The following is a 7,644-nucleotide window of genomic DNA, read 5'->3' on the forward strand; positions in this document are numbered from 1 at the left end:
AAATATAAAAAACAATAACAATTTAAAAAGGAAATGCAACAAGATTTTCAGTAACTGACATTTTTTCTTATATGTTAAAATTTACTTCTAAATGTACTGATTAAGAAAACATGAGGAGCCAAACTAGAAACTATACAGTTTTATAGATGTCTTTGTTGTTTCTTGACACACACACCCAATAATTTCACAATATAGCACTTCTAGGCAGCTTCTGCAGTTTCAGCTTCTTCGGTTTTAGCTTCTTTGGTTAACGAGTCAGTCTTCAGTAGCAAACCTTAACTGGATAAACTACGAAGGAAGGCACGTACCACAAATGGACCCAGACTCAGTGGTCTGTGCCTGCAGACCTCATTTATAACTGCCTGGAGATTGGCGGCTATCTGGTTACTTGGCATATCCAATGTTGCTATTTTGGTGCTGAGGAAGTTCTGAGTTTCTTTATCTGCCATAATTTCATGTGCTATTTTAAATAAATCAAGCATTTTGGGGATGTCATGGCCAATGGAATTTCTAGTAGCCTTTGAAAATCTTTTTCTCAGTTTCTTCCTTAAAGGGTTAAGTTCACCCATTATTTCTGAAACAGCTACATAAAAGTCTGCAACAACCTCATCATCCAAGACCTTCTTAACCAGATCTGTTCCTCCTGCAAAAGCAGCTCCATTTTCTTCTGCTATTTTATTGTCTGATGCATTTCTTTGTAAACACAGCAACTTTGTTGACTTCTGATGGAAAAGGGTGAGGTAAAGCAATAACACTGGCAAATGGTTCCACTTTTTTTCTTTTTTTCCCAGTGCCATATCTAATGTTAAGTCAGGATAAACACCTTGCTTTGGATTGGTAAAGTTCTGAACTTGATACTTCTTGAGTAAGTGAATAGCTTTCTCTACTTCATAGAGCCCCCGTGGGTATAAGCGTTTTAAGTAGACATCATCTTCAGGATCACTTTCCATGTAGGTATATGACTTTATTTTCTCTATATCATCCACTGGTTTTTCATCTGATGTCTTTTCCTTGGCACCCTTTTTAATTTTTCTTGCAGGCTTTGTAGCAGCAGCAGCAGAAGCAGTAAAATGTCTGCTGGGCAAGAGACTGTTTACAGAACAAGGGTAAAGAGATATCTGGTAAACCATCTTGTAAAGACTATGCGTTTGATGATGTATCAAGAATTTACGGAGGAACCTGACGGCCGCCGCCATGCTGGTTGCTCCGGATCAAAAAAATTTTTAATTGTTATAATGAGATTCAAGAACGTTAAACAAAAATTTTTAGCTATCAACACAATGACTTTAAATACATTTTCTACTTTTATTCCATGGTGCTTCTAAACTTTAGCAATGACTATAAACATTTCAATGTTTATATAATAGAAATAGAAACTTGTTTGTATATAAAACAGGTGACACAAGGTCATTGATAATAAGTTTATGATTATTGCATAGGCCTATTTGGAAATGAAAATCTTCAAGTGGAAATAATCAATGAGCAAATACGAATGAAAGATTTCATTTCAGAAGAGAGATTAGCAATATTATTGACTTAATTTTTCTCTTCATTTTTTAAATTGGATATTCATTTACATGTTAGATGTTATTCCTTTCCCACAATCCCATCCCCCAACCTCCTCTCATTGCCTCCATAAAGGTGATTCCTCTCCCAACCACCCTTTCCCACCTCGGCACCTTGGCATTCCCCTACACTGGTAAAACAAGCCTTTGCTGGACCAAAGGCCTCTTCTCTCATTGACTTCAGAAAATGCTGTCCTCTGCTGCATATGCACCTGGGACCATGGGTCTTTTCATGCAAACTCTTTGGTTGGGGTTTTAGTCCCTGGGAGCTGTGGTAGGTTTGTTTAGTTAAATATTTTGTTTTTCCCCTGGGGTTGCAGACCCTTTCAGCTCCTTCAGTCCTTTCTCTAGCTTTTTTATTAGAGTCCTCATATTCAGTCTGATAGTTAGTTGCAAGCATCCTTCTCTGTGTCAATATGTCTCTTGCAGAGCCTCTGAGAAGGCATCTATATCAGATTTCTGCCAGTAAGCAATACTTGACATAAGCAATAGTGCCTGGGTATATTGGGTGCATAAGGGGTGTATCCCAGGTAAGGCAGTCTCAGGATGATCTTTTCTCCAATCCCTGCTTCTCATTTGTCCATGTATTTCCTCCCATGGACATTCTGTTCTTCCTTATAAGAATGACTGAGGCATCCACTTTCTGGCCTTCCTTCTCTTTGAGTTTCCTAAGTTCTGTGGATGGTTTCTTGGGTATTCCAGTGAGTATATACCATAAGTGTTCATTTGAGACTAGGTTACCTCACTCAGGATGGTAGCTTCAAGTTCCATCCATTTGCCTAGAAATTTCATGAACTCATTGTTTTTGAGATCTGTGTATATGTACTACAATTTCTGTATCCATTCTTCTGTTAAAGAACATCTGGATTCTTTCCAGCTTCTGGCTATAATAAATTTAGATAGGTTTTGTACTCCAACCCTCAAAACTATCATCAAAGGCATTTTAGGGAAATGTAAACCTAATCTTAGTATTGTAAGAGTGGCTTAAGAGAAAGGTGACTGATGTGTATACCATTTCTTTTCATAACTTAGAAGTCAATGTTACCTGAAGACCATGACTTTGCTTCATCTAACTACTTCCTGTATTTCTATACATAATTCCTGATACTCTTTCACTCTAAAGACCTAATGCAGATGCGGTATTTATCAGACATGTGTATTTTATATGTAATCTACTTTTGGAGGTTTTTGAAGATATTGCAGCTTTAATCAGTATATAGTATTGGCTTATGAAATGAGTGGACAGATGGATGGTTATTAGTGATAAAGTCAAGTAACATGCTGGGTGGAAATTCAGTATTAGCCAGAATTACAAAATCAGTTTGCTTAGAAAAGGTACAATCAAACTAGAAAGATAGAGGTAATATTTTGACTTCAATTTACTTTCAGGGTGGCAATAAATTTATGTCCACCGCAAATTCTTCAAAGTCCCCATTACCTAATATTTCAGGATTTGATTTTCTTTACTCATTAGAGACTGTCACTTTGGCATAAGGGTCTGTCATTATTTTTCTCCTGGGTACCAAAGACGAGCAAGAACTGCTAATAATTCCTCAATGTACATACATTTAAACTGTCTGTATTTCTAACATTATATCCACGATTATCTTAAGATAACATGTTTTTCATAGGTACAAATTAGATATGAATACATTTAATAGATTTCATAAAGTACTTAGGGTATTTTTATTGTTATTAAATTAGAATAGTAGGTTTACTTGAATAGTATTTCAGTAATAATCAGTGAAAAAAAACATAATAATCTCTGGGTGTTTTTCAAGACATCTACAATTATGGAATAAATTATTATTTGCAGTAACACATTTGAGAAACTTCCACTATAAAATTACTATTTAGAGAGGAAGATAAGATGGCTTCTCCTGGCCAGCCAAGGCAAATGGCTTGAAGCAGAATGAATCGTGGTCTATGGTAGCAAAACCTGCTGGGCTTACTACTGTCATGCTTGCCTTCTTATTCTTCTCCATTCCCATCTGTGCACATATACAATTTTGCTTGGTAGCACAGACCAAAGTGTTTTCTTACCAAATTTCTGGGGATTTTTTTGTTTTGTTTTTGTTTTTGTTTTTCTGTAATACATCCACTTTTCTGAGAGTTGAGTTGAGGTCACATAAGCACTGGATTGGTTTAGTGTCGTGATCAAAATAAATAAATAAAGCAGGTCCAAGCACTGAGTTTGAGATCCAATTTGTTATACATCATGGTTATATGAACAGAAAAGTCAGAGTTTAAAGACTCCAATATATGCCACTGGCCAAAATGAATAAAAGACTCAGCAAAAATGAAATGTGCTGCAGCAGCAAGACTCCAAGTCTCAGAGCCCTGCTCAGTACACAGTGAAGACCAGCCATGAAACATGTTTTCTAAATTCAACTTGAGTTTTAAAATAAATCAATACAAAAAGACTAAACAAATTGCTTGTTATAATCTATGCAGGAGAATGGGCTCATTATCACTGGGTAAGATTGGGATGGTAAAGAAGTCATTAGTTTAAAGAAGAAAACACCCTCAGTGGCTGTCACCAAAGAAGTGCTTTCCTTGGAATTTAGCTAAAAGGCTCCAGTGCGTGCTCAGAAGTTAAGAAAGATACCTTAATGTGTAATGTACGTTTGTTAATTGTTAAAAATAGCTTTCATTGAGTGGTACTTTGTAGTTTTAGGGAAGGCGTGGAGATGTAATTTTAAAATGTAATTCTTTCACATCAGATCTCTTCTTTGTATTGAGAATTTATTATTTTAAATTAGTAACATTTATTTTGCCTGACTGTTCTTTGACAACCATTATGTCTTGTGCAGCTAATAATTTTACCTCTGTGAAAGACAGTATTTACCCAATACTCTAATCAGCATGGTCTTTCTAATTTTTAAAAACTAGCAAATAAGACTGCAGATCTGTAACACGTTTGTGTCATCTTAGAAGTCACAGTCATTGCTTAAGAGAATTTCTGGTGTATGCCTCAAAGTATTTACTGTGGATCTCTAAGGAATTATAGGCATTATGCTTCTAAGTTTCAAAGTTCAACATATAGATAATATATTTATGTATATAAGGGTATCAGTGTGTGGGTATGCACATATGAATGCAGTTACCACAAGTCCAGAGCATCAGGTCCTCTGTAGATGAAGTTATAGAAATTTATAATAATAACTGTGTGGATACTGGACATGCTCTTAGCCACCAAAACTATGTCTACAACCCTAACGTCAAAATAAGTGCAACATAGAATTCAGAAAACCAAAAGTAAAAAGATGATGATCCTAATTGCAAGAAAGGAAGTGTAGAAGGATGAATTTTCTGCAACGGGACATGCCAACATGTGGAGAGTTGAAATGCAAATGCTGCATAGCACATGCCAGTGCATTACCCACTGCACACCACTAAAGTGACAGTGGCAGTTATCAAGGAATGTAAATTCATAGGATGCAAATTCGAACTTTACATTATCATGCACTCATGGAACAATTCTACAATGAAAGGAAGTGATGGGCCATAAATGTGCTCTCATCCAGATTAACGTAATTGAGATCACTGAAAATTTATTCACTGACTAGCATACACTTTAGCGATGATAATAAAAAAACAAATAAAAGATTACATTATATATTTGTAAATGACAAAATGTGCTTTTTAATAAAAAAATCTTTTGAATTGAACAAATTGAAATTACAAGGTATTTGTGTTTATAAGATAGATACAATTCACATATCTTGGAATTATGTAAAATTTGCTTAAAGTAAAGTTGGTAATCCTGAGCACCCAGCTTTATTCAACAATCTGTAAACTTTCCAAGTTCAAGTTCACCTGCACTAAAATGGAAGAATATGAGTGCAGAAGCTGAAGATATGATTCTAATTTAAGAATAGAATAAACATACTTGAAAGGTTTCCTAACTCATTAACAAAGAATCAATAACCAGATGATGCTATTTTCAAAGCCTGTGCAAGGACAAGTATGGAAGATATTCTTAAATAGAAAACTTCATAATATAATAAATAAATTAAACAAAAATTCACTAATGTCTTACAAAACAATACTATTTGTAGTTCTTTCTTTCCTCCCTCCCTCCCTCCCTTCCTCTCACCCTCCCTCCCTCTGTCGTTTTCTCTCTCTCTCCCTCCCTCCTCTCTCTCCCTCCTTCTCTTTCTCTCTCTCTGAGAATTTTTTATTTATTATGTAGACAATATTCTCCCTGTGTTAGAGAGGATACCAGATCTCATTATAAATGGTTACGAACCACCATGTCTTTACTGGGAATTGAACTCAACCTCAGGAAGCCAGTGCTTTTAACCTCTGAGCCATTTTTTCAGCCATGAAGGTTTCTCTTTTATTTAAAAAGAACCTAGTAGTATATAAGCAACTTGAAAATATATGTGTACTGATATATATATATGCAAAACGTTTGGTTTTAATTGCAAGGTAAAGGTTGAATTGGGTAGGGTACTCTGTCCTAGACAAAGGCCCTGTGTAAGTTGAAGTTGTAGTAAAAGTTTTAGAGAACACAATCTTTACTTATTTGGTTTCTTTTCAAACTCTGGAGAGCATTTGAATGAAAGTATGTACAAAATACAAGAGATTGCATATGCAAAAAAAAAAGAACTATAGATCTGCTTCAAGGCATTTTTTATCTATTCAGATCAAGATGTAGGAATCAAGACCATAACAAAATATTTCCTTAAATGGTGTAATATGTAGATACCAATTACAAGCTAGAAAGAAAAAAAAAAATCTAGGAAATGTATGCTTACACAAACGTCTGAACAAGAATCAAAGAGACTGCAAATTAAAGTGTTCAAATGTAAAACAGCTTTCACCTTTATTTCTACCTTTTTTTCTGGGTGAGAAATTATGGCAGGCAAGACTGGGGAAGTTGTTGAAAGGCCAAGAAAAGTGGACAGGTTTTAAAATACTTAGCAGATCTCAGTAACCTGAGACATAAAGGTCCGAGAAAAATTCCTCATTGACACAGAAGTTGGCAGAAAACTTCAGTAGTAAGTAGTAGATTTTGGGAACAAGATAAATAAGAAAACAGTAGGCAAAAAATAGTATATGAAAATGAATCTCTACTGTGCAATGTCACACATCGATGTGCAGGATGTGTTCCAACATAAATCAGAGTCTTGTTTCCTCTGGCTTTTAAAAGACTTAAATATCAGTATGCCTACAGTAAGATAAACTGGATATTTGCCCATGAATATTTGAGCAGAAATTGACCTAGGAATATAGAGATTATATTGAATAATCCTAATACAAAAGTATTTAATATTTGTTCCTTCAGAAGTAAACAGAATAGCCTCTATTTCTTTTTATTATTTAGTTATGTTATGTATATGGGAAAGGCACATATACGGGTATGTGTATTGAGTATATACAGATGCACATGCATGAGTAGACACATTCATCTCAAACCAATGGTTAATAGCAGTTGTCTTGTTTGATCATTCTCCGTCATATATTTTTTAAGATATATGCTTGCACTGAATTTGGAGCTCATGTATTTGACTAGGCTGATAGTGAGTTCCAAAAATCTTCTTGTCTGCATTGCTTAGTTCTCTTCAGCACTGAGTGGCAGACGTGCATTGTTGAATTCCTCTTTTATATGGGTTCTGGGAATCTGAATTCAAGTACTAATGCTTGTGCAATTGGAATATTACTAATGGAACTTTCAGCCCCACCATGAAATTCCAATCCTACCATTTACCAGGTCTGCATAATTTTACAGAAGTTTCATAATATTTTGTATACATTCTATAAAAGTAAGGTAAAATAACGTCCACTCTGAAGGAACTTAGCTCTTAGTGAGATGATGTATGCCTTCTACTGTGCCAAAAGTATACTGTGGTCTTTAAATGTTGATGCTCAGAGTACTCTTGGCTGTTGTTACTAGTAATCTTAAACAGCTGCCTTTAAGAAATTATAAAATTCAGAGAAAATGTATTTTATTCATGTTATGACAATTATTCAGGAAGTAAGGTATGAACTGGATTATAGTATAAAAGATGTGATTGTTACAATACTTCTAAGAGAAGTGTAAGGGACAAATTACTACCAAGCAGGGAACAAA

At 35.0% G+C, this 7,644-nt stretch overlaps 1 pseudogene across 1 annotated transcript; it reads right to left on the bottom strand.

Moving 5' to 3' along the window:
* Window positions 1-200: 200 nt before the first annotated feature.
* Window positions 201-1,196, bottom strand: LOC308423753 (large ribosomal subunit protein uL1m-like; annotated as a pseudogene). Its single transcript has one exon. The product of its transcript is annotated as a large ribosomal subunit protein uL1m-like (transcript).
* Window positions 1,197-7,644: the final 6,448 nt, after the last annotated feature.

This window comes from Micromys minutus (assembly GCF_963924665.1).
Source record: "Micromys minutus genome assembly, chromosome: 8".
NCBI lineage: Eukaryota > Metazoa > Chordata > Mammalia > Rodentia > Muridae > Micromys > Micromys minutus.